The 25,607-nt window shown below is 36.4% G+C and overlaps 1 protein-coding gene across 10 annotated transcripts in view; it reads right to left on the reverse strand.

Annotated features, from left to right (window-relative positions):
* LINGO2 (leucine rich repeat and Ig domain containing 2) overlaps window positions 1–25,607 on the reverse strand; it is a 1,132,704-nt gene that overhangs the window by 904,909 nt on the left and 202,188 nt on the right. For 7 of the 10 annotated variants that reach the window (XM_077912219.1, XM_077912211.1, XM_077912221.1 and 4 more), the window contains exon 2: window positions 8,990–9,091. The exons of 1 other annotated variant lie outside the window; for it this stretch is intronic. The gene's annotated coding sequence lies outside the window, so the exon portion shown is untranslated. Of the gene's footprint in view, window positions 1–8,989; window positions 9,092–16,935; window positions 17,023–25,607 lie in introns of all 10 variants that reach the window. 2 more of the 10 variants (XM_077912212.1, XM_077912218.1) reach the window with 1 other exon arrangement.

Genomic DNA, 25,607 nt, shown 5'->3' on the forward strand with positions numbered 1-25,607 from the left:
CCCCAGACACCAACATCCTATTATAAAGCCTCTATTTTCCAGACATGCAAAAGGACTTCCCACTACTGCTTATGCCATGTTCCTTCATTCCCCTGGGCTGCATTGCTTTTTCATATAATTGACTATGGGTTTAATGTTCTCTAAAGGTCTCTTCTCTGCCTGAAAAGACCCATACTTTCAACCCCAGATAAATGGTATCTCCTTTACATAGTCTTCCCTGATATCTTTAGGCAAAGGTAATTATTTCCCCAACGATACCTTCATAGAATTGTTACTGTGGTAACATAAGTAGTTATTAGTTTATAGGTTTGCTTCTCTCACTCACATGTGAGTTCTTGAGAGCAAAGTTTCTATCTTATTAATTTCTCTATCTTCAAGGCTAAATACAGTACCCGGTATATTGAAGATACTTAATAAATGTGTGTTGGATAATGAATGAATGACTGCAGTACATTTCTATCCCTACCTTTTTGAATTCTGAGCTAAAAGCTGGTATTTATCTTTATTAAGACCTGCAGTCCTCTACAACCCATCTAGATTCAGAAATAGAATAATAAATAGACCAACTTCTACTTTAGTCATTTTAAGAATTAAGCTTTATTAATGGGGCCCAGCATTCTTTGTGCCTGTGTTTTAGCTGTCAACAGTTTATAAAAGTCAACATTCTTCACTCTGCATAAGTAAATCAATAAGGATTATAAAAATCATTAATGAAATACTGTGTTACATTTTATAATTTCTTCATTCCTTTGTGTCTGCCTATGCTTTTGGTCATCTTCTTCCACTCTATACAATTACTGATGACTGCAGTTTCAAAATCTTACATGATTCTGGTTAGCTATATGCCCAAACTATGTTTTGTCCTTCCTAAATACGTAAGTAGACTATTTTTCACAGTCTCCACTGTATTGGTGAGTTCTGGCTAATGGAACCTGAGTAAAAGCTTGATCCACCACTTCTGAGACTGGTCCACAAAAAAAACCCCTGTGTGTTTTCTTTATGTCTTTTCCCCTTCTACCAGCTAAATGAAACAAAATATGGTGATTTTGAAAGTCATATTTTGAAAACAGCAAGCCACAAGACAGAAGGGCCCAGATCTTTGAATATCTACTTAAATAAGAGTTGATCATGTACCAGCCACCTTATTTTTTACTTAAATGACTAAGAAATAAGATTCTATTGTGCTTAAGCTATTAAATATCTTAGGGTTTGTTTGTCATTGAAGCTAGTATTATCTTATCTAACAGTTGTTTTATTTTGGTTATATGCCATGACATTTAACAAGATTGCAGTGGCTAATGAAATCATAAAACAGGCCCTAAAACTTTGTATGTGTACATGTGCAAGAAATAGGAATAAGGAAGGCGGTTTGTAAAACTCTGGCCAGTGACTGCTATAACTATGAAGGATTGCTGACAGACCCTCCATTACTGCAGATTGCCTCTATTTAACAGGCAGTTCTCAATGCAGCCTGTGCTCCTGCTGTTTGCAAAACTTACTTTGAATATACAATGCCAATTATAGGGACTGCACATGTCAAAATTTTGACAGGTGTCTAGAGAGTTATGCAATTAATTTTATTTATGCACTTCCTGCTTTAAATGTCCCTGAAAAGAAGAAAATTGACTAATGCATCCTAAAAGGAACACTCCTATCTACATCTTCACCCCAAATTACCAACACTCTTCCTCTCCACATATAAGAGAAAGAGGGAGAGGGTGGGAGGAGAAAAGAAAGTGAAAAAAAAATACAGCTGAAGGGAAATAAGCTGATTCAGTAGTGGAGTTTAATATGGGATATAAAGTGGCAAAATTCTCTTGAAAATTTTCAGGCTAGTCATTAGCTGCAAAAGCTATTAAAAAAAAAAAAAAAAAAAAAAGATTGTGACCAATGCCAGAGAGGGCTGAGAGGCCTGACACTTCTTTTGAATTCTAAGACAGCAGGGAATTTATTAGCATCTAGATATACAGATTTAATTATGCTGCAATCACAATTTTACTGTCATTCTTCAAAATTGAGAAGTAACAGGCTCTCCTCGTATTCCTTTCTCAATGATTGTGTGATATAGCTCCGAGCAATATATAATGACAATACAACAAGTACCTCCTTGGCATTTACATGATAATGATACTATGCAGTTAAATTATCTAATACTGTGTGATAAGCCCAGTCAAGTTAAAGTTCACTAAATCAGAAAGTAAATCTTTAAAATTAGACAAATACTTATACATATGATAGTATAATTGCTCTCATGTTCTCAAGAAAAATCTAAACCTCTTATATTGCTTTTTTACAGTAGAATAAACTCATTTATTTCACTTATTTATTCACTCACCTGATACATAGGTCCTGAAACCTCTTATATGCATCACATTTTTAAACTCAGATAAATTAGTGACCTATGTAATACCTATTAATTTCTTCAATGAAAAAAAAATGAAGGTAAATCAACAGAATAATAGCATTGTAAAACACTTGGGTGATATTTATCTTCTAAGAGTTGATATTAATGTTTGAATTATCCAAAAGGCAAATATCCTAGAATATCAAGAAAAAGCCTGAAAATGCTTAGAGGTAGAGAGTGATGAAGACTTGGGGATATGTCTCCTCCTACCCTCCCTCAGCAGCTGCCACGAAAAGCAACTATACTTAGGAGGAGGTCTTCAAATGTATTTTCTTTGAAATAATTTTGAAAACACACACACACACACACACACATAAACACACATTTGTAAAGTTGACATCAAACACAACTTTAGCATATGTTTGTATAGTTCTAGAGCATGTAATTTTTGGGCTATTATATACTTGATATATGCTATAAATATATATTCCTTAAAACCTTAAAACTTTGGGTTTATAACTATTTGAAACTTCCATCTTCAAGAGGGAGTCTGAAAGAAGGTAAGGTAGATCAAGAAGGCTGACCAAGAAGGCTGATCAAGTGGCAGACAACAGGTAGGTTAAGACAATAACATTGACAAAGTTTTGCCACCTGAAAGAAATCAGGTATTCCTCCTTTATTTGTTCCCTTTACTACTTATTTTGCTTTCCTGGAACTGTCCCTCTGGAGGCTACAGTCTATTCTTGGATCTTCCCTTGGCTGATTATCATTGAGGTGTTTATTCCCAGGAGGGTATAGCCTGGGAGGTAATGCCAAGAGTGAGAAGCTTGCCTTTGTTTTGCAAAGTGAAAGAGGAGCATTTGTGAAGGGGTGGTGGAAAGCAGAACTGGCAGACCAGAAGTGGAATCTCATTTGGACCACTTTTAGGAAAGAGTCCATATGGAAGCTCAAGATTTGGAAGTTGTTTCCTTGAAAAACATCTGAATTTGTATATCATCTCTGCCACATAAGTTATAGTATAACTATAACTGAGAAGCAAGTGCTGAGAAGCAAAGGGAATAGTGATGGGGGATGGGGGAGGGGTACCAACTTGTGGATAGCATTCAATTACAAAAATAGCCAAAATTCAAAGAACTCTGCAGCAAGAATGCTGATCCTATGGGCTAGCACTTCAGAACACCTGAGTATGGATCCTTGCCCTTCTTCTGCCATTAACTAGCTGTGCCATCCTGGAATACATCATTTAATCTGTCTGAGACTGTTGCCTCATACTTCTACATCCAAATGAAGTAGAATTTCCATGAAACATTTTTTTTTTACGTTCACCCCTTCTTCCTCCTCCAGTAATACTGAGCAATTTTCTGCCCTGCTCTCTACCCCTAAGACTTAAATCTTATACTACTACACTTACAAAGTATTTTGGTTTTTGTTTGTTTGTTTGTTTTTGTGGGGGCTTTTTTTTTTTTTTTTTTTTTTTTACTAATTTTATTGATCTTTCCTCTTAGAGAGTGAGCAACTGACTTCTCCTTCACTTGGCCTGAAACATAATGCATGAAAGAAGAGCTAAGTAAATGTTTGCCAAGTGAATAACTAAAGTACAGTCATTCTACCAATACCTCAGTGGTTTAAGGGAATTAAATGAGATACTATATGTAGAACATGGAGTTGAAAGTACCAGCAAGTATGATCAAAAATAGAAGAAGCATCAAGGGAGTGATACAGAATAATAATATACCACCATAGTAGTAGTACACAACCAACCATGAGATATTTTAAGTATGAGGCACATATTAAGCATGCACTCTGCTAGTAAGAAGGCACACGAACTACAGTATTCAGGGGCAAGATAAAGAGCCAAGGGATCTCAGGCAGGGTTCTTGACTGTCGATACAACCAGTGGTTGTAGGGAGCACGTAGGGAGCATTCTCTGTAGCAGAAATGTAACTAAAGAACAACTCAAGACTACATTATGGAGCTGAGAGAACACTGCATCCATAGGACACTAACGCTACTATGGAAATACTATAAATTTAAAATGTTCTCTAAAATAAAGGAGACAAATGTGAAGAAATAAAATTTAGTTTTGTCCTCTATGCAAATGAGGATAAACCAGATGAGGGGTTGAATAAAGGCAAAGGACAATGAAGAAAATCTTACAGTTGTGTGGATTTGAACACTATTATCTAGTTATCAGAAATCAAAAAGTCCACTTCATGGCGTCTGTATTTGGGTAGCCTGATATATTTTTTTAAAAGTTTACTTTGAATGTTTCTAAGCAGGGCCAGGACCTGAAGCTCTACTCAAGATTCATTATTATGGTCTCATATTTGCCTTCTTGACACTGGATGCATGAAAGATAGATGTCATAGCAAGGAGAGTTCAAAAAGTAACAATTATGTATTGTCCTGGAAGAAGTTCAACTGATAGAAAAACAAGGCTGGAGAAAGGTGGTCAGGAGAACAGTGTAAGGAATAAAATGGGCAAGGTGAGATGGTTTAAAGTCTAGATATACAATATCTGGGTAACCACTAGAGTGTTCTTTATTAAATATAGGGCCCTGTGCTTCTTTTAAGGCTATGATTGACTTCTCAAAGGAATCACAGTGTGTCAAGCATTCAATGGGTAACACATTTACAAAAAAGAATACATCAATTCATTAGGATATATATACCACCATGTATAATGGCTCAATGGCAATGGCTAAACAAGTGAAGCTTATTTATCTTCCACACAACATTCAGCACAGAAGCAATTCTAGACTGTTCTACTCTATAAATTAAGCCAGGAAACCTTCAAATAGTTGTCCTGGTCTGCATGATACAAGATATTCAGCAGACCATCCAATTATGCATTCATTTTCCAAGTTATTAGAGGAAGAAAGAGGAGAAGATACATATCCACCTCGTAAGGACATGACCAGGAAGTGGCACAAATTATTGTACTTCCTATTATATTGGCTAGAACTTTGACACACAGACAAACCTGGATACAAAGGAGACTAGAAACTTCATTCATATGAACACCATATGCCCAGCTATTGAACTTGGAAAAAAAAATCTCTCATAGTCATTTTAACTGAGAAAGGATATTCAAACACTCAGCAGAATTGATGAAAATCAGGAAGCACATTGGTGAAAAACAACAAGAATTTGCAGAAGATATGTGAGACTTTTTTTTCAGAAAATTTCTGAGTAATTTACAGAGCAGATGAAATAAGTCTACTCTACTGATGCCTTTCAAAGTCTAACTCAGCAGGTGAGGGTGAATTAAGTGTTCATAAGCTTAAACAAACAAATACAGGCTGATTGTTCCCATACGTGCTTATGCTGTTGGCTGCCATAAAACAAAACCTTTCATGACTGAAAAATTGAATTATCTTAGGATTAATGAAGCAGGTGTATGGGATGCACACCTATATGGTGCCAAAAATGAGTCCTGGCCCTATCATTTCCTAACTTCATAAACTGATGAGACAGTAACTTCTATATATCTATTTTTATTAATCTGTAGAATGGTATTATTAAATACTGAGAATACTAGAATTAAGATTTGATAAACTAATGCATATGAAAACTACTGGTTATTAGAAGGTTTCCAATAAGCAGTAGCCAAATCAGAACCCCAGTTATTATTAACTAAGACACTATTTTGTTTATTTAACCCTTATTTGTTCTATCAACTTCTTATATGTCCATGGAATCAGAATCTTTACGAAGTCACCTATTGGCAAATAAGTGCAGAGAATTATTATGGAAGCTCAACTCTTTCTTAGTATTGTCTTAACTGTTACTTAGTGAAGTTGTTCATTTTGACCTACAACAATAATACTTCAGAATTAAGATTATGTAAAACTTAAAGTTTCAAGAAAGAAAAATAATAAGTCTTAGTTAATGGTATATGTCAGGATTGTTCTTGGCCTAAATAATAATGTATAAAATATGAGTTCTTCGGACCCAACCCAGACTGTTCCATGGAAATAAGATCCTGACAACAGGGCAGCCCTGGTGGTGCAGTGGTTTAGCGCCGCCTGCAGCCCAGGGAGTGATCCTGGAGACCCTGGATTGAGTCCCACGTGGGGCTCTCTGCATGGAGCCTGCTTCTCCTTCTGCCTGTGTCTCTGCCTCTCATTCTCTCTCTGTGTCTCTATAAATTAATAAATAAAATCTTTAAAAATATATATATCTTATATATTTAATTAGCTCTCCAGTTATTGTGAACACTTAAAAGCTTGAGAACTATTGGCCTAGAAATGCAAGTATTAAAAATGGTATGATAAAGGCACACAACCAAACAGGTGATACGAACAAACCTTAAGATAAAAGTCTGTTTTCCTTGGCCTCAAAATTAGCAAATAAAATGCTTAGTGTCTAGGCACTTTAAGTTCAGAGTGAGGCTTCCTCCTGAGTCACTTCAATCCTTTGAATCAATTCTGTCCTTATTCTGGAAGATCCTAAAAAGTTGTTGATGAATGTTAGGGTGTTCACATGTTAATCAAACCTCTTAGCAGATCTACATATATAGCTACCTTGTAAGTTCATAAGCAATGTTCCAAGTAGTAGTTAATGTACACATATTCTTTGTAATCCTTAAATGTCTGCAATGTAACTGTTATGATTCTCTCATTATGAGGAGAATACTGAGATTAAAAGAGGATAACTCACTATCATACAGTTAGAAAGCAGGAAGCCAATATAGGGTTATTTCAGAGAAAAAAAGCAAAGAGAAACAGGCCATAAGCAACAAAAATACTATCCACAAGAACAACAAAAACTTTTTAACCCAGTCCAAAGCTGGATGTAAAGTAGAAAGTTGAGATTGTTTGCTTAGGAGTTTCCGTCTAAATGCAAAACTCCTGAATGGAGAAGTAATGCAGTATAGGAAGGACATGGACAATTTTGCAGGTGTTTTCAGAAAGCAAACTAACCAAGAATAGTTTAAGACTGGCTTAGAATACCTTCCCATGGTGCTCTGGGGGGAGGCTTGGTCTATTTATGCTGGAGATTCTAGCCTCATATCTTCATTGCATTCTTTAATTTTATAGGCTTTTACTGCACCATCAAACAGTGAAAACACATTGGGACTTGAGGATGGTTGAAGGCTACTTCTCAGAATATCACATTGAAAATTGGCTTTTTTTTTCCCCATTTCACAACACAGAGTTAAAATGTAATCTTCAAATGCAGGCATGGTACCTGCTCCCACAGAAATGCTACTGATTATTACCAATAGAGAAGCAAGACTCAGCAGGAAGGCCACCTAGAGAATGCTTTACAGCCTCCCAAGGTGTCAGTCACTGTTGAATAACCCAAGCAAATCAGACTTACAGGGACACAGTGGTTATCTGGTTTGCAATCACTAGAGGAAATTCGTTTGAAAACGTTCAGGTAGGATTGTTAGATCAACTAATCTAATGACTCTTTTGAGTCACTAGAACAAAATAGCTTGTGTTCTGCCATTTATAAATGAATGCACCTAAATTATACTGGAATTTTGAAGTTTTCAATCAGCAATCTGAAACTGCCCCAAATAAATGTCTTCTACAAGAATAAAATACACTTGAGCCTAAATTTATGTAATGTGGAATGGAGAGAACCTTTCACATAAACATTTATTTAATTACAAATCGTCATGGATAGATAATAACAAAATAATGGCTTATATTTTAATAGCTGTTACATCATTAGGTCTTTGATAAGGCTTATATTATTGAATATATATTTTTGTTCCAGACAGAATTGTAGATGCTTTCCATATATTATGTCTTATTTCAGTGGAATCGCATAACAACCTCATGATATAAGTAAAAAAAGGAAATGAAACTCAAGTTATTTGAGTTATATGCCAGTTAGCTATAAAGAAAGAATTAGTACTAGTTCCGTTAAACTATGTAATCAGCCATGACAGGGTATTTGTAGAGGGGAAGCTTACCAAGATTTTCATTTTATAGCAAAGGTAAATGGGAAAATTATAGAACATATTTTCCTATGTCAGGTTTTCTATAACTTGCGATTTCTTTGAAACACTATCATCTATGTAATTACTCAACAACTTACAAAAATCTTTCTATTTTCAAGAGTAACAAAACTATAAAGGAAATTCCTTCACACTGGCTTCCTATTTGAGAGAAGGCAATTACAACTCTTTTTTAAATTACATTTTAAAACTTTAGGGTATTTTCCTAAACCTATATTAATTCTTTGGCTCCTCACCTGACAAAATGCTAGGGGCAGCATGGCAGGAGAAAGAGTAGAGCATACAGTAAAGTCACTCTTGTTCCATTTACTAGTGACATGATCTTGGACAAAGTTTTACTTTCTCTGTACTTCCATTTTCCACATCTGTACTGTGAGGGTAATAATATCTATTCTTGGAGCTGTTGTGTTGACCTACTAACATAAATGATGTGCATATACATAATGAGAAATTAATAATAATAAATTTGAGTTCCTTATCGTATCCCACTTCTCTTAAGAATGATTAGTGCATGCAAAATAATACAAAAAAAGAGATATTTTTGAATCTCAAACTTGTGCATTGAGTTATAAAACTTTTTAATATTTTATTTACACATCATACATACATACACAAGCACACTTCTCATCACATTCTCCAAAGGCCAACATATTAAGAATCATTTCATCTTACCAAAACATGAAGCAATTTCAACGTGGATGTTCCAACTTCATTAGGGATACTTCACATATAAGAGTTCTACATCTTGAAACCATCTCCAACAGATTAGATTCCCTATGTGAAATGAAACAAAAACTCTTGGGAACATAGAAGAAAATTTAACTCTTTCCAAAAGTACTCATTTCAAATTCCTTGTGTTATTTTCCATCTGACTGCTTTTGCTCTAATTCTGAAAAAAAAAAAAAAAAAATCACGTATGTATTTCCAAGCTGCATATCTACAATTCCATCTGATGTACCCGTCTCTGATGACACTATTCCTTGTATTTTCAGATAATGAATTTTATCACATTTGTTTTTGTGAGTATTTTTAAATAGACATTAGAAAATAATAATTAGGGTGTAAAGACAATTTCCACATCAAAATGAGTATTTTCAGTCATCTGTTTCAAAATCAATGATCTAACTATCAGTATAAAGCATGTAGATGAAAGAAAGTCTGAGACCCAACAAGTTGTAGCAAGCATTTCAGAGAAAGAAAAATAAATTGAATATCAGGACTTTTTTCTTCTTAGGATGCTTGTAGAGGTCCTCTTAAAAAATGAATGCAAAAAATAAAATCATCATATGATTTTGAAACATATTTATTCACTACCTTTAATCACTTTAATTATTATGAAAAACATAGTTTCATATATATGTTCACTATATATATTCATATTCTAGCCTTGACAATTTTGCAAACTGAGACCTCATTCATAAATTTCCCAGGTATGCTCTCTTGCAAAGATTTAGTAATTTTAATGATTGTTATTCTTAGCTCTCTCTCTCTTTCTCTTTCCCTCTCTCTTACACACACACACAAACCTTAGAAGTCAAATTTATTGCAAAAAATTATACTGCAATCACACAGAATACAATGAAATCACATTTATTCATCAGCCCAAGTCTATTCCTTTAATAGCTATGTTGGTTTCATTACAATAGAATCCTCTACAAAAAAGTTAAATAAAATCTTGGTTATGCAAATCACACTAACGAAAACACTGAAAACCTGATTGTGTGAAACGTCTTAAGCTTAAGGAGGCATGTCAGAGTGATCAATTTTAAATTAGTCACTTTAGAACACATTCTGTTGCTTCACTCTCCTGGCGGCTTCCCGGATTTCTATTTCTGCAAAAACAGTAATTACAATTGTACTGGATGGCACAAATGAGTCTCTCTTCCGGAAAACTAGATATGAAAATGAGTCCACTGGGTTCACCAAATAATATTGACATCTCAAGTCCTCTTAATAGGTTCACTTCAGGTACAGACTTTAAACAAAGAGGGCTGCTCTAATTTCCCTCACAAAAGAGTCTAGGTAGGCATTCTGTCCATTTTTAAGCTACTATCTTCTAGCCCCCAAACCAGCTTCTATATTCTGCATTGAGATTTTGGGGCTCGGTCTCTGCACACCACATTTCTCTGTTGCTAGCTGGCTTCCTGTTAGGTTCTGCAATAGAGGGCACTGGAGAGAGATTAACGGGCAGGAAGGAGAAAGGGGAAAAAAGACTTATTCCTTCATGTTCATGGCTGTCAAGTACTGTCTTAGGAATCATCTTTATACTGTGTTAGCAGAAATCAGTTTCTGTCTACAGACTTTTGAGCTCTTGCAGAACCAGTTCATTCTGCATCTCAGAGGTGCCAGCACTGGGCTGCTGGCATCCTCTCCTGAGTTCTTGAGTTTGACTGCCTATAGTTCTCCACTGGAGCTCCCCAAAATCCAATACTGGCTGCAGAGCACCACCTCCAAGGGTGGCCCTCAGAATTGCAGGGTCCCTCTCCTAGGCTTCTCATATCCTGATTTTTTCCTTTGATTTCCCAAACCCTAGGGGTGGAGCTGCTTCCTATAGCCACATTCCCGTATAACCACAGGGCCTCCTTTTGCCTCTTCATATTCTCCAACAGCTATCCAAACTATTTTTATATTACATTTTTCTTTATTAAAAAACAGCAGGTATTGGGGTGCCTGGGTGGCTCAGTCAGTTACGTGTCTGCCTTTGGCTCAGATCATGATCCCAGAATCCTGGGATCGTGCCCCACATCTGGCTCCCTGCTCAATGGGGAATTTGCTTCTCCCTCTCTCTCTCTCTTTCTGCCCTTCCCCTGGCGCTCTCTCTCTCTCTCTCTCTCTCTCTCTCTCTCCCTCTCTCAAAGAAATAGAATCTTTAAAAAAAAAAAACAAGTGTTGGGGTACCTGGGTGCCTCAGTCCCTTAAGCATCAGACTCTTGGTTTTGGCTGAGGTAATGATCTTGTGGGTCTTGGCATCGAGTGTCACTACAGGCTCTGTGCTCAGTAAGGAGTCTGCTTGAAGATTGTCTCCCTCTGCCCTGCCCTACTTGTGTGTGTGCATTCTCTCTCTCTCTAAAATAAATATATAAATCTTTAAAAAAAAAAAACAAAAAACAGGTGTAGTTTGTTTTCCCGACTGTTGAAAGTATGTTTTATTTTTAGTTTGTAAGGGGGGTGGAGAAAGGGAAAAGAGAAAGAATGAAGAACCTAACATCCTTTGAGATACTTTCCATTTATAGTATTATTTAATATCCAAAAAGGCCCATAAAACAGGTATCACTATTTACATTAATAAAAAGAGTGATAATATTTATTGAGTTGCTACAATGTGTTGTATCTTAACATATATATTCATTCATTTAATAACCAAACTTTTTGAAAAGAGGGTACATAGGATCTATTTTATGAATGGAGAATTGAAGCTGAAAACAAATTCTAAGTCACATTTTAGATATCTAATGAGCCCTAGAACTATAATGTGAACAGTGTGCCTGAACCCCAAGCCAATGGCACAGTTAAGCACATCTTCAAATTACTGATAGTTTAATTACATAGTACAAAAATATACATTTGTTAATATTACTACCAATCTCATCAGAAAATTCCTTAAGTATTGAGAAGTTGTCAAGTGTGGCATGGCATAGGAAAAATTTTCAAAAATTTTAATTTTCAATTGAAAGTTCTAATTTGTTAATTAGCAACAAATAGAAATACAAAATGATTGCTTTCCTTGAAGTGACAAGGACACTTTATTTTTGAGAAATATATACCAAATACCCAAGTCTCAATAACTCTAGTTTTACTATAAGTCAAATTCTCATGTTAAAATGATGTTAAGTGAAAAACTGGTTAGTTCAGCTTGCAATTCAACCCATCACACAAGTCCTTTTGCTTGAGACAACACATACTTCAGTTTGCAGCAAAAGTGACTTATGCATACTTCACATGCGAACACACAGAATATTAAAAATATATTTTATTCAGAGGGTGTTATGAAAATAATAACCTATACTACTTCATCAAGTATACCATTAGGGGAACTGGCTCCCCCGCTGCCCTCCCCCTTTTTTAAAAGATTTTTATTTATTTGAAAGAGGGAAGGAGAGAGAAAAAGCAAGAGAGCACAAGCAGGGGAAGTGGAAAAGGCAGAGGGAGAACCAGACTCCCCACTGAGCAGGGCCACTCCCCCTTTTTAAAGGATTTATTTATTTATTTGAAAGAGGGAGAGAAAGAGAAAGCAGTGGGTGGGGCAGAAGGAGAATGAGAGAGAGACTCTCCCTCCAGCAGATTCCCCACTGAGCAGGGACCCTGCCATGGGGCTCCATCCCATGACCCTAAGATCATGACATGAGCCAAAAATCAAGAGTCAGACATTTAACTCACTCAGGGGCCTCCCCCCACACACCTTTTTTTCCTATAAATACATGACAGTAAAAAAAAAAAAAAAAAAAAAAAAGACTACTCTAAAGTTTGATGTTACCACCTAGAATTGTGTTCAGATTCCACCAACTTTACCTACCACTGCCTTTGTACCAACAGTGCAATTGTCAGTACACTGAAAAAATAAACAATATCTTTGTTTTCTTTTTTAAACAGTTTTCTCTAAGCAGACCATCTAAAAATTATCTTGGGAAGTTCAGAGTCCAAAGTTTTGAGAACCACTTACCAAACAGTGAGGTAGAAACAATAACTGAAGTGTTAGACTACTTCTAAGAATTCAAGTATAGAATCTGTCTTTTAGCCTAGTGTGGACATACCCCTCCCTCTTCATTCTGTGACATCACTATAGTGAGTTATAATGTGTTTAACCTAAAACAACTGGATTAAAATAACTGATCTGGGACAAAGGATATGGTCTTGCCCCAGTATGGAATCCTGATGATGACTGCCTATTAGCACAATTTTTTACCCAAAGCTGGGACTCTGATGACTCCTGCCTAACCAATGTCAGGAATTTTAGGTTAGCTAAGAGAAGAAGAAAACAAGGGAAATTGAAAAAGATAGAGACTGAGAAAAAGAAAACAGAGAGACTAACAGAGGACAGGAAATAGAGACAGAGATAGACAAATATACTGAAAGAAGGAGGGAGGTAGTGAAACAGTCGAGAGGTATAATGACAGACAAAAGGAAGGAAGGAGTGGCAAAGAGAAAGAGAGAGTCAAGAACAAGAGAAGGAGAGTAGAATATTGTATTCGTGTGCCAAAAAGGAAAGAGAATAATCTTTGCTTTGACATAGTTTCCAAACAGTCCCAGTTACCAAGATTTTATTTTCCTCTCATGAGAGGTTGATTAATGTGGAGGTACGTAGATGTGTGCTTGTGTGTGTACAATGAAGGATTTTGCCCTTCCCTTCTGCCATGATCTGCCATGACTGACTCTTACTGGAGGTAGTGAGGGGTGCCTTGCACTGAGAGAAGACTGATCCTTGCATCTGCAGTATATGGAGGAGGGGTCCTGGTGCCTGAGATGTATTGTTGATGCTTTAACTTTGTCGTTTGTACTCTCAAGTTGAAAGGCCTAGAGGAACTCAGCTTATATAAACAGAAAGAGACTTTAATATATACTTTTCCCTCTAACCATAATAGTGTGTCACTTCTTGTGTTTGAGATAAAGAAAGCATTAATTCTTCTTAATCTGAACTGTCATTGGTCCTCAACCACACAGTATTCATATCCAGATTCCTAAACACACAGTAAAGATCCACTTGGCATTTAAATACAAAATTAAAAACCAGCTAATTTCTAAAAATACCACTGTTGCAAAATACAAGGAGAGACACAATTATATTCATTGCAAGTGAAAATTAAAGCAATAAATCTAAAAAATGAAATGACCCTCTGTCACTATCAGTGTGTCACTATTAGTGTTCACACTGAATAAGATTTCATTCACACACATGAATATGATCAGGTCTCTGATCAGTCAATGGCAAAACAATGGGAGTTCTGGGCTGCTCTTCTCCACCATGGAAACAAAAGGGGTTTTGGCGTCAGGTACCAGCGGAGGCAGCACAAGCTGTATGGGGCTCTATGTAACATAGGGTGGAGGGGGAGAAAAATGCGCTGGGAGCCAGAAAGGGCTGCCAGTACCAGCTGTTATGATACCAAACAGGAAGACGAGCTGTCCATGCATTCCTGCCAACTCTGGTGAGTTTTTAATACTTTCAGACTGGACTCTGACTTTCATTCAAGTAAAATGATAGGCTTTTGTCTTGACAGTAGCTTTGTTTCCTTCTCTGTTAAAGTGGTATAATCACAATGGTATTTCCCAAACTATTCAGCATAAGGATTGTGCACCAGAGGATACTAAAGCAAGTCATGTAGTGAAATTTGGGAAATGCTACATATTTTGTGGGGTTTTTTTTATTTTGTTTTTGTTTTGTTTTGTTTTGTTAAGATTCACAATCCCCTTGACAGAGCAACAGTTATGGGAATCTGACTATAATTAAAAAAAAAAAAATTAACTAAATTGTTCGACCACAGAATCCCCTCCCTTTTTTTCTAACCACATTGTTATCTCTTGGATAATAGCATTACCTTGGAACACAGTTTAAGAAATGCTGAACTTGGTGCTCTCTAAAACTCCTTATGACTCCAGGATTCTGTAATTCCAAGTAGAAGAGCTGTTTAATAAAGTAAGACCAAGTGGCAACATGGGGCATTGTCTCCTACAATAGCTCTAGCTGCCTCTGTTTCCCAGGTGTTTGGAGTAAGCATATTGAGTAGCATGATGGTTGAGAGCCATGGAGAATGGCCTGTGACTCAGATTCTGGATGTAGTAAGCATCCCATTAAAATGCAGCATGCATGTGTGAAGCATTCCCTAAGAGGTACTATATACTTACCACCACTTCATTTTTAGGTCAACGAGCACAAGGAGAAATTTTCTTTTGGAAAGATTAGGAAAATAATGGAAGATCACAAGATTTAGCTATCCCCCACCCACCCCCTTGAAATGCAATGCTAAACTGCAATATACAAACTTATGCAAGTGAAATTTGGCAGAATTAGGGAGCTTTACCTTGGAGGAGAACCAGAATGAAAATGCTGTGCCTGAAGTAAACATTAACGTTTTATTTTATGAATATGTTCCTCCTTTTAGTGCAGCATTCCCTAGATTCTCCTAAACTTTATGATTCTTGTTTGACTATCATCTGTCTTTTACAGGTGAGGCTTCACAATTCCAGGTGGTGGTAATAAAGCCCATACTTGTAGATCTCCCAATATCCCAATCTGTACAATATAAAATCTGAATTTATACAAGTACAATGGCTTCCATGTTTAGGATGTGAAACATTTCTTCATGTTTTTGGTGTTTTGATTGTTTATATGACTTTACATGGAAAAAAAAAACCACAACCATTATTATAGAGGTGGATCTGGGAAAATAAGATTTACCTAGATTTTAGCTTTTACTGGAAAATGCATTCATACATTACTTTGCCCTAGAATTTCCACTTACAGCTACAAATCCAATTTCACCAATTTCAATAGACATAACGATGATAATGATAATTTATTAGTACTTTTTATGTTCTAGGCAATGCATTAAGTTCTGTCCTTATAGCACCTTAATGTCCATAATAAGCCGATGAGGTAGGTGCTGTTATCATGTCCATTTTATCAATGGAAAAAATAAAATTGAGAGTAATTACATAAATTTTCTCAAAGTCACACTGCTTTTCAGTGGCAGATCTTGTAATCCAATCTAGGTTTGTCTGATTCCAAAGTTTAAATTCTCAATAATGCTCCTCCATTGCTAAACTATTTTTGAGGCAATAGCACACATACAAAAATTACCATACACTAAAGCCCATGTGACTGGAACCTATATGAACTCTCAGCATTTAATTTGTGTTGGCTTCTAGGAACCATCGTTGATTATAAACATTGTCATGAGATCAACGTCAGTGCGTACAATGTAGAGCTAAGGAAAATATAAAGATACTGTTTAATGGTGACCCTACACTAAAGAACCAAGCTGTAATTAGGAACAAAAGCATCTATCCAGAAGATCCAGGCAAGAAGACAAGAAATGAGTTCAGACGATGAGAGAAAGGAGATACAGTGATAGCAAAGTAGGCTTGAAATGGCATCAGGGGTAGCCTACAAAGATCTGAGGTACCGAAGAAAGTACAGGCATTTTAGAAGCCTACAGCTTCTCCTGTGTGAGGAGAATGTTTTTAAAAATACCAGGCATTTAACAAGACACACAGCCCTCTAGGAATTGGCATCTCCCTTACTATGCAGTACAGTGAGGCCCCTTATTAAACTGCCTATGCTTTAATCCTCAGGGAGTTTGAACTGCTAGGAGATGTACTGCAAAAGATGAGAGAGCATGAGTGAAGAGGGAAAAGTGAAGTGAAGGGGAAGAGAAAGGAGAGAAGGAAAAATAAGAGGGAGGCTGGCTATAGCAACTAAATCCAAGTGAAGGAAAACTCAACCAATGAAGATGTCAAGATCCAGAGATCATGGGAGGATGAGATCAGAACTACCAACAAAGGGAAAGAGTAGGGACTGGTACATGGAAGAAAGTTCAGTGGAATCATTTGGAGAATCTTGTGGTAGAGCCTGATGGTTTTTACCACCTAAACCCCATTACTTTTATAATTGCCCATTGCCCTACTTGCATGCTCTTGTTCATCAGCCCTTTGTGGAGTCTCAAGTCATCAGGGTTTGCTGAGTTGGTTTCTTGCACAGGTTTGAGGAATCACTGGAAGAAATGAGAAACAAACCTATGAGACTGGGGATTAGAGAAGGTACTGAAAGAGAAAAACAGAGAAGCAGTCCCAGTATTAGAGGACAGGAAGAAGAAAAGAAGAAAAGCTCCTGCTGGCAAACTATCATATTTACTGTCACTTGATGTCAGTAAGGTGGATGAAAGAACTGGGAAAGACAGAGATCAGAGGTCAGGTTGGATACCATTAAATAACTCAAGTACTGTGGGTAGATGGGAAGAGAGGTATAGGTAAATTTAAGAGAGGAAATGAGGACAAAATAAAAAGGAAAAACAGATATATGGGTAATAGAACCAAGGGGGCAAGAATGCTTCAAAAGACAAGGAATTAAATCTCTCATCATCCATATTCTCTCATTTCTCCATCTTTCCCCCTCCTTTTCTCTCTGTTTCATACACCATACACACACACACAAAACAATGAATCCGAAGATTTACCCCTATCATATTTATCTCACCATTTTCTATGCATATATATACATACTATATGTACATATACCCACATATATATGGACAAGTAGTTTACCAGTCTACTTCTGTAAAATTTTGAATAGCAACAAAGGTCCCTATTTACAAATGGTTACTGGATTATGGCAATTTTCAAAGCCTGGAAGACAGTATAAATGTCATCTAGATGTAGTGAAGCATAAAAGACATTTTGGATGTTAGAGCTCAGTCTTTTAATATGCACCAAACCCTAAAATCTGCAATTATGTGGCGGTAATAACCATGTGAGTAAATATGGTGTACATCTCAAAGATAATAAAAGAAATGTTCCTCCTAGGATGCTTTCAATGCTAAATTTTGAGTTTGCGACCCCTGAATGTTATAACTTTAATGTTGATATTAAGATATTCAGCATAAGTGAATTTGATTTGTCAAAATACTCAAAAGTAACAGAAATATTCTTTTCAGAGCCAAAAAGTACACAGAAATTCTGTTAGTGAATCTATCCTTGATATGTGCAGAGATCTGACTAAAGTCATATTTATACTTTCAGTTACAAAATTAGAAACAACCTAAATATTCATCAATAAAAGGACTGGTTAAAATGAATCTTGGTATACTGATCCCTTAGAAAATTATATTATTTAGGGGCACCTGCGTGGCTCAGTGGTTGAGCATCTGCCTTCAGCTCAGGTCGTGATCCCGGGGTCCTGGGACTGAGTCCTGCATCAGACTCCCTGCAGGCAGCCTGCTTCTCCCTCTGCCTGTGTCTCTGCCTCTCTCTGTGCCCCTCATGAATAAATAAATAAAATATTTTTAAAAAAGAAAGAAAAAGAAAATTATATTAAAGTGTGTGTGTGTGTGTGTGTGTGTGTGTGTGTGATATATAGGAAAAAAGTACAGAAGTATCCCAAGTGTTAGCTGTGATTGTGAGTTTACGAAAAATACATAATTATCATTTAAGAAACATTTTTATTTTTTTCCAATGAGGGCAAATGTTAAATTTAGAACTTTTAAATAAGTTACAAGAATACAATTATCTACGTTCAATATTCCAAAACATTTTTATGTAAAATAATGATGGCTGAATTATCAAAATAGCCCATTCACTCATTCACTCACTCACATAACACACTTTTATGTATATTCATTACATGTCAGTCACTCACCTCAGGTATATAGAGATGGTGGAAACAACATATTTGTCTTTAAGAAAAGCCATGTAATCAGAAAACAATGGAGAAAAATCATGCTTATTTAGATCTATTGGGCTAGGAAGCATTTTGATGCTGCTAATAGTATAACCCAACTATATACTGTCAGGTTGGCATAATTGGGGTAGGTACAATTCTCTAGATGGCAATACAACCTAACAACCATACTATCCCCAGCAGAAGTCCAGTCTGTGGCCAGAATGGAACTGAGCACTGCAATGCATGTAAGTTTATCTTCCCTGTTCTCATTTTCCCATTGTGGTACATAGTCCCTAGGTTTGTAGTTCCCTACAGCCAAATAAGGACTCCTGAGGCACACCCTGCATAGTCTGGTGATTTCCATATTAGGGATATATCTGGTTCAGGATTCCATAGCCAGGGAATACCTATAAAGTAATCCATCAAAGATAGCTCAGGATTGTATTCTGCATGTTTATTAAAAAGGAGTAAATGAATCAAAGGAATGCTCCATATCCTTTCCTTTGGGCTCAGGAAAGGATAGGATATGTACTTCAACCACAATTTATAATCTTAGAACCTCCTCCAACCCCAGTGGAGCTATTTATCATCTCAGTGCTAAATGTAGCCCAGAAAGAGAAAATGAGCCTTCTGTAATGAAAAGTCTGAAAGTTGGGACTATAAATAACTGCATGAAGGGCTCTATGCCCCATATATACAGACTCTAGCCATTGTTCAAGGTGAAGAAATCAGTGATGGCACAAAAATCAGCCACTGAACCTCAGGAGATGTCTTGTTCTCTGTGCTCTGTGTTTCTCTATAGTGTCTCATTCCTGATCAAGTTCTCTCCCCAGGGAGCACTAATGGGCTAATGGCCACAGAAGTCTGTTTTGTTCTCTAAATGAGCAGGATCAAAGTGTGCTTGCTCTGTGTAAAACTCAACACTACTTCTGACTTCCTCAGAGGACTGCTATCGCTCTCCTGTACCTTTGATGACGCTTCAGAGCTTCTTTTCCAACCTCTTCAAAATACTTAACAGGCTTTAAGGAAAAAATACAGTTCATTGAAGAAAACAGACATTCATCTGAATCCCAAGATTAAAGAGGGCACAACCTACTAACCAAACACAATACTAAGGGTTCTGGGAGAGCAATTTGTATAATTGTTTTGTAAAATATCAGTTTCCTAAAAATATTAGCCAATATTTATCAGGTGAGAAGCCCCTATCCTATGCATTTATCTGCATTAAAACATTGAGTCCTTATGATACATTCAGAAAGTTGGTAGTATTGTTGGTCACAGGTTCCTGAAAAGGAATTTACAACTAAATAATTTATACGAAATAATACAGGTAGCAAATGTCTAAGTTGCCACTCTCCCTTATTCTGATCAAGGATTTATTTTGGGACCAATTTTGCTAAAACCACTTTGCCTTTATTTTTTACGATGTTCTAAAATTATAAGAAGCAAGAAAAAATAACTATACCTAACTTTTTTCTTAACACAAATGCCCATTCAGGTCATTTATTTCCAGTTTTTCATTCACATATACTTTACCAGAAAATACCATGAACATGTAAATTTTCAAGTATTTTACTATGAAAACCCTTAAGCATAGAGAAAAGTTAAACTATAACTGTAAGTACCCACATATCAAAAAGTAAATTATAGTTCACTTATATCTATCAATATATTACATACAATTTTACATCCCTCTCCAATTTTTTTTGATCTTTTGGTATTTCATTATAACCATTTTTGTTGTTGTGTAACAACATTTTAAATATCTTCCAGGCCTTCTAAACATTCCATAATGTGGCCCATTCTTTTTGTCTTACTTTGTGTCTTATCTTACTTGAATCCTAAATACAACTGTTTACTTCTCTCAAAGAGATTTACCTCCCACTTGTTGCCATGCTAAGGTCTGTTCCTGGAATTTTCCTCACTTGAGATCCTAGGAGTGCTCTAGACATATAAAGATGACTCACAAATGCCTGTAGATTGATAATGACCTTGGCCTGGATGACAGGATTTTTAGCGAGACTACAATGGATTATTACTGCTATAGGATGTGTTATAATCTTTTCAATAATGAGTCAGGATTATGCTAAGCACTATCTAAGTATCAACCAATCCTATTTACTATAAATATAAAAATGCTTACTTTTATTATAAAATCCCTAAGCAATGTTTCAGGTAATTAAACCTCTTAAACCTGTAAGGGCAAAGGCCAGTATTCTCACCCCTTACCTGCTTTTACACTTCCATCCTGTATGGGGAATATCAGGGAAAGGAAAGTAACTAACCCAATGTCCTAATTCACAGAGAAATACTTTCTAGAGCATATGTATGTTACTGATGATTAAATGTGATCCAAAACACATTTGAAGGATTCCTAGGAACATTAACATTCTTATCTTCATTCAGTCAGCAAATTTATTCAGCAGTTATTCTGCACAGATACTCTGCTAGGTGCCAGAGATTCAACAATAAATAAATTCTTGGGATCCCTGGGTGGCGCAGTGGTTTGGCACCTGCCTTTGGCCCAGGGCGCGATCCTGGAGACCCGGGATCGAATCCCACATCAGGCTCCCGGTGTATGGAGCCTGCTTCTCCCTCTGCCTGTGTCTCTACCTCTCTCTGTGTGTGTCTCTCAGGAATAAATAAATAAAATCTTAAAAAAAAAAAAAAAGAATTCTTAAAGTAAAAGTCAAAAGCAAAAATATATAAAACTAAAAACAAATTGACAATATTGTTTCCCTCTTTATCTAGAGACAGACACACTTGTAACTATACCCACTTATTAACTCATTAAACTTATTAACTCATTAAATTGAGTCCTCCCTTGACTACAAGGAATACAGGAAATAACATATATTAAATATGAAATTTGAAAATGTGCCAAGTACATGTTATTAGCGTTATTCTTCAAAATTTCACCCACTTCACAAAAGGAAAAATGAAGCTCAGGCAGAATTTTGTCTATGGCCATACAGCCTGCATTCTGGAGGAGTGGATTTTGTCTCCAATGTCAACCACCTTACACAATGAAAATCTTCTATTACATGAATCCTCCCTGCAGAGCCAAGTCTTGTTCCCACTTGCCTTGTGTAATCCTGCTTTGAGAATTCAGTGCCCTAATTTCACACTCCAAGTTGCGAACTTAGCCTAGTTCTTGTATCTAATATGGTTCCCAAATAATTAGTTTTTGACTTAGGAAAATGGCATGAAATGGAGTCTAAAGAAATTAGCTGAAGGAATACTGGAAGGAAAATCAGTAATGGAGAATAAAAACTATTCTACCACTAGGCCAAAAACCAGTTCCTACAGAAGGGAAGAAAATGAGAAAACTGAAGAGGAGGAAAGATCCTTGTTTCATTTCTGGAAGTAAATGTGAGAACAATAAAACCAAATGTGACCTGGAGCATTCCCCTACATTTTAGTCACCTTTCCTTCAGAGAGAAAAGCCACTTTCATGGGTTGGTCATGTTATTACTATTTAATTCCTGACTTCTTGCTACTTACCTCATCTGTTATAGTTTAATACCTTCTATTCCCCTTGGCAACAAGATTGACTATTACTCTGAGTTAACGGTAGAAACCTAAGAGAAAAAGCTTATAACCCATGAACATAGCTTGTGGGACAGGATAAGGATACATTTCTGATAGACATGATAGGACCAGGTGTTTGTATATCACAGTGTAAGATGTGTGACACACAATGTTTCTTTTTTACCTTTTTAGCCAAAAAGAAAGAGAAATTAGAGAGAATGTATGCAACTTCTTGATCTTTTTCCAATAAATTTTAGTAAGAAAGTGTTATCACATCCCTATAATTAAACACTGCTTTACTTTTGCAAATATTGTACATGATTAATGAAGTCACATTCACCAAATTGAACACTGAATTCAGTTCTCAAATCTATACTACTCTGACAACCTCAAATAGCACTTTCAGTCATACTTTTATCTAAATATTAAAATAGACCAATAAAATCAGTAAGAAGTTATAAAATTAGAAACAAATTTGCTACATTTAATTAGATTTCTCCCATATCACAGAGTGGCTATCAACATACAATTGTTAAGTGGCTAATTGAATGAAAAAATCTTCTATACTTACAGAAAACAGACATGCTGATAGTTGACCATGAAGATACCTCCCTTTAATTTTTTTAAAAGATTTTTATTTATTTATTCATGAGAGACCAGAGAGAGAGGCAAAGACATAAGCAGAGTGAGAAGCAGGCTCCATTGTGGAGTCTGGTGTGGGATTCAATCCCAGGACCCTGGGATCACGGTCCTGAGCCAACTCAACCACTGAGCCACCAAGGTGCCTCAGATACTCCCTTTCAAATACTGGAGTTGGTGGGATGCCTCTCCTTTGCCTTTGTTACAAAGCATGGATCCTCTTTCATTCTGTTACACTGAACTAGGTGATGAAGAAACACTGACATTCTAAGTGACTTCCAAGGCTGGATGTCAAATAGGCCTTCTAGTGTTTCTTATTAAAGTGGAAATCTTATCACCAATTAGATTAATGTTTACTTATCTGTCTTACCTACAAGACTTGAAGTTTTTTGAAGCTAAAAACACTGTCACACTTATGTCTGTACTTCTACAACAGTACCTGGCATATAGTAGGCATACAATATATGACTTTGGGATGAACTGGACCTCTCTAATCAAGTATGAATTCAGGGAACAGATTAGATCTCAGAAGTCTTTTTAGGCATTACATTTTATGGCCTTATGATTCTATAACTACTTGCATTTTCAAAATAGAGAATGCATGCATTACCCTTATGTTTCCTGGCATATATATTAATTTTGAATTATATGGCACAATTTTAGTAAAGCTGATGATACCTTGAAAAAAAAAAAAAAGGAAACTGGACATGGCAATCAGCTCTCCCTTATTATCAAACCAGAACACAGTGTGATTAAGCTGTATGCCTGTGGATAACAACATTTTCCTGTAGACATATTCTCCCAAGAAAACACAAGTAATTCTTATCAGAAGTCAGAAACAGAAGAAAATGTGGCAGCATAAGTATATATAACATATGCATTCCTTCATTCTATCAAGAGTTATATATGAATTTTATTCCTCAGTGAATAAAGACAGTAATACCCGCCTTTGTGGAGATTGCATTTTAGTGGGAAAATATAAATAAGAAATAACAAACACAATATAGTACACAACATAGGAAATTATTTGTACATTAGAAGAAGGTTGACACCATACTAAAAAATAATAGAGCAGACTGGGGCATTAGAAGTCCTATGAGGAGTGTCACAGTTTATCTATAGAGTGTTCAGTGTATGAGCCATTGAAAAGTTAACCTTTGAGCAAAATATTCAAAAGAAAAAGAGATATCTGAGGAAAACATTCCAAGCAAAATTAATAGCAAGTGCAAAGATTGAGGCAGTCAGTGTGCCCAATGCAGGCAATTGGGGCTAAAGTAAAGTCAGCAAAAAAAATAAAAGTGGAAAAAAAACATTTAAAAGGTAGTAGAAGAGCATGGATCTCTAGCTTTTGACCTGAGAGAAATGGTAAGCTATTACATGATTTTGAGCTGGCTTGAGATTTAACAAGATTACTCTATTTGCTATGTTGAGAAAATACTATAAAGAGGCAAAAGTAGAAGCAAATAGACCAATCAGGAGGCTGCTGTGATAACCCAGATGAGAAGCAGGGTGGTAGCACAGCAGAAGGAAGAATGAGAAATGGTTGGCTTTGGATATGTTTTCAAAGAAGAACTAGAAAGATTTGATGTTGGTACAAAGAAAAAAGTAAATTCAAGAATGATGCTGAGGATTTTGAGCTGGAACAATCAAGAGTAGAGCTGCCATTAAAAGACATGAAATAGACAACATGTAAAGTAGGATTTTTTTTCTTTTCCTTTTTCTTCCCTGTTTTTCTTTTCTCTTTCTCTCTTTCTATCTGAAACTTTAAAGTTCATCTTTGAATGCAATGGGTTTGGGATGTCTACTGGACATTTTAGTAGGCAGTTGAATTTCTAAAAATATGAAGTTCAAGGACACTTTGAACTAGAAATATACGATTGGCCTTGGATAACATGGTTTTGAATGATGCAGATCCACTTATATGTGGATTTTTCAAATAGAGTACAGTACTATAAATTCATTTTCTCTTCTTTATGATTTTCAATAATGTTTTCTTTTCTCTAGCTTCATTTTAAGAATGCAGTATATAATACACATAACATACAAAATATGGGTTAATTGACTGTTTATGTTATTGGTAAAGCTTCTAGTCACCAGTAGGCTATTAGTAGTTAAGTTTTGGAGGAGTTAAAAGTTATATACAGGTTTTCAACTGTGCAGGGGTCAACATCCCTAACCCCTATATTGTTTCAGCTGTATATTTATGAGTCATCAGCATGTACTGCAGATTTCTTACAATGAGATGTGATGTGCTCACTGAGGAAATCTGTGTAGGAGAGGAAGAGAGAGAAGAGAAGAGAAGAGAAGAGAAGAGAAGAGAAGAGAAGAGAAGAGAAGAGAAGAGAAGAGAAGAGAAGAGAAGAGAAGGGAAGGGAAGGGAAGGGAAGGGAAGGGAAGGGAAGGGAAGGGAAGGGAAGGGAAGGGAAGGGAAGGGAAGGGAAGGGAAGGGAAGGGAAGGGAAGGGAAGAGAAGAGAAGAGAAGAGAAGAGAAGAGAAGAGAAGAGAAGAGAAGGGAAGGGAAGGGAAGGGAAGGGAAGGGAAGGGAAGGGAAGGGAAGGGAAGGGAAGGGAAGGGAAGGGAAGGGAAGGGAAGGGAAGGGAAGAGAAGAGAAGAGAAGAGAAGAGAAGAGAAGAGAAGAGAAGAGAAGAGAAGAGAAGAGAAGAGAGAACAGGACAGAACAGGGGAGGGGAAGGGATGAGAGGAGAGGAGAGGAGAGGAGAGGAGAGGAGAGGAGAGGAGAGGAGAGGAGAG

The sequence above is a fragment of the Canis aureus genome, chromosome 10 (genome assembly GCF_053574225.1).
Source record: "Canis aureus isolate CA01 chromosome 10, VMU_Caureus_v.1.0, whole genome shotgun sequence".
NCBI classification, from domain to species: domain Eukaryota; kingdom Metazoa; phylum Chordata; class Mammalia; order Carnivora; family Canidae; genus Canis; species Canis aureus.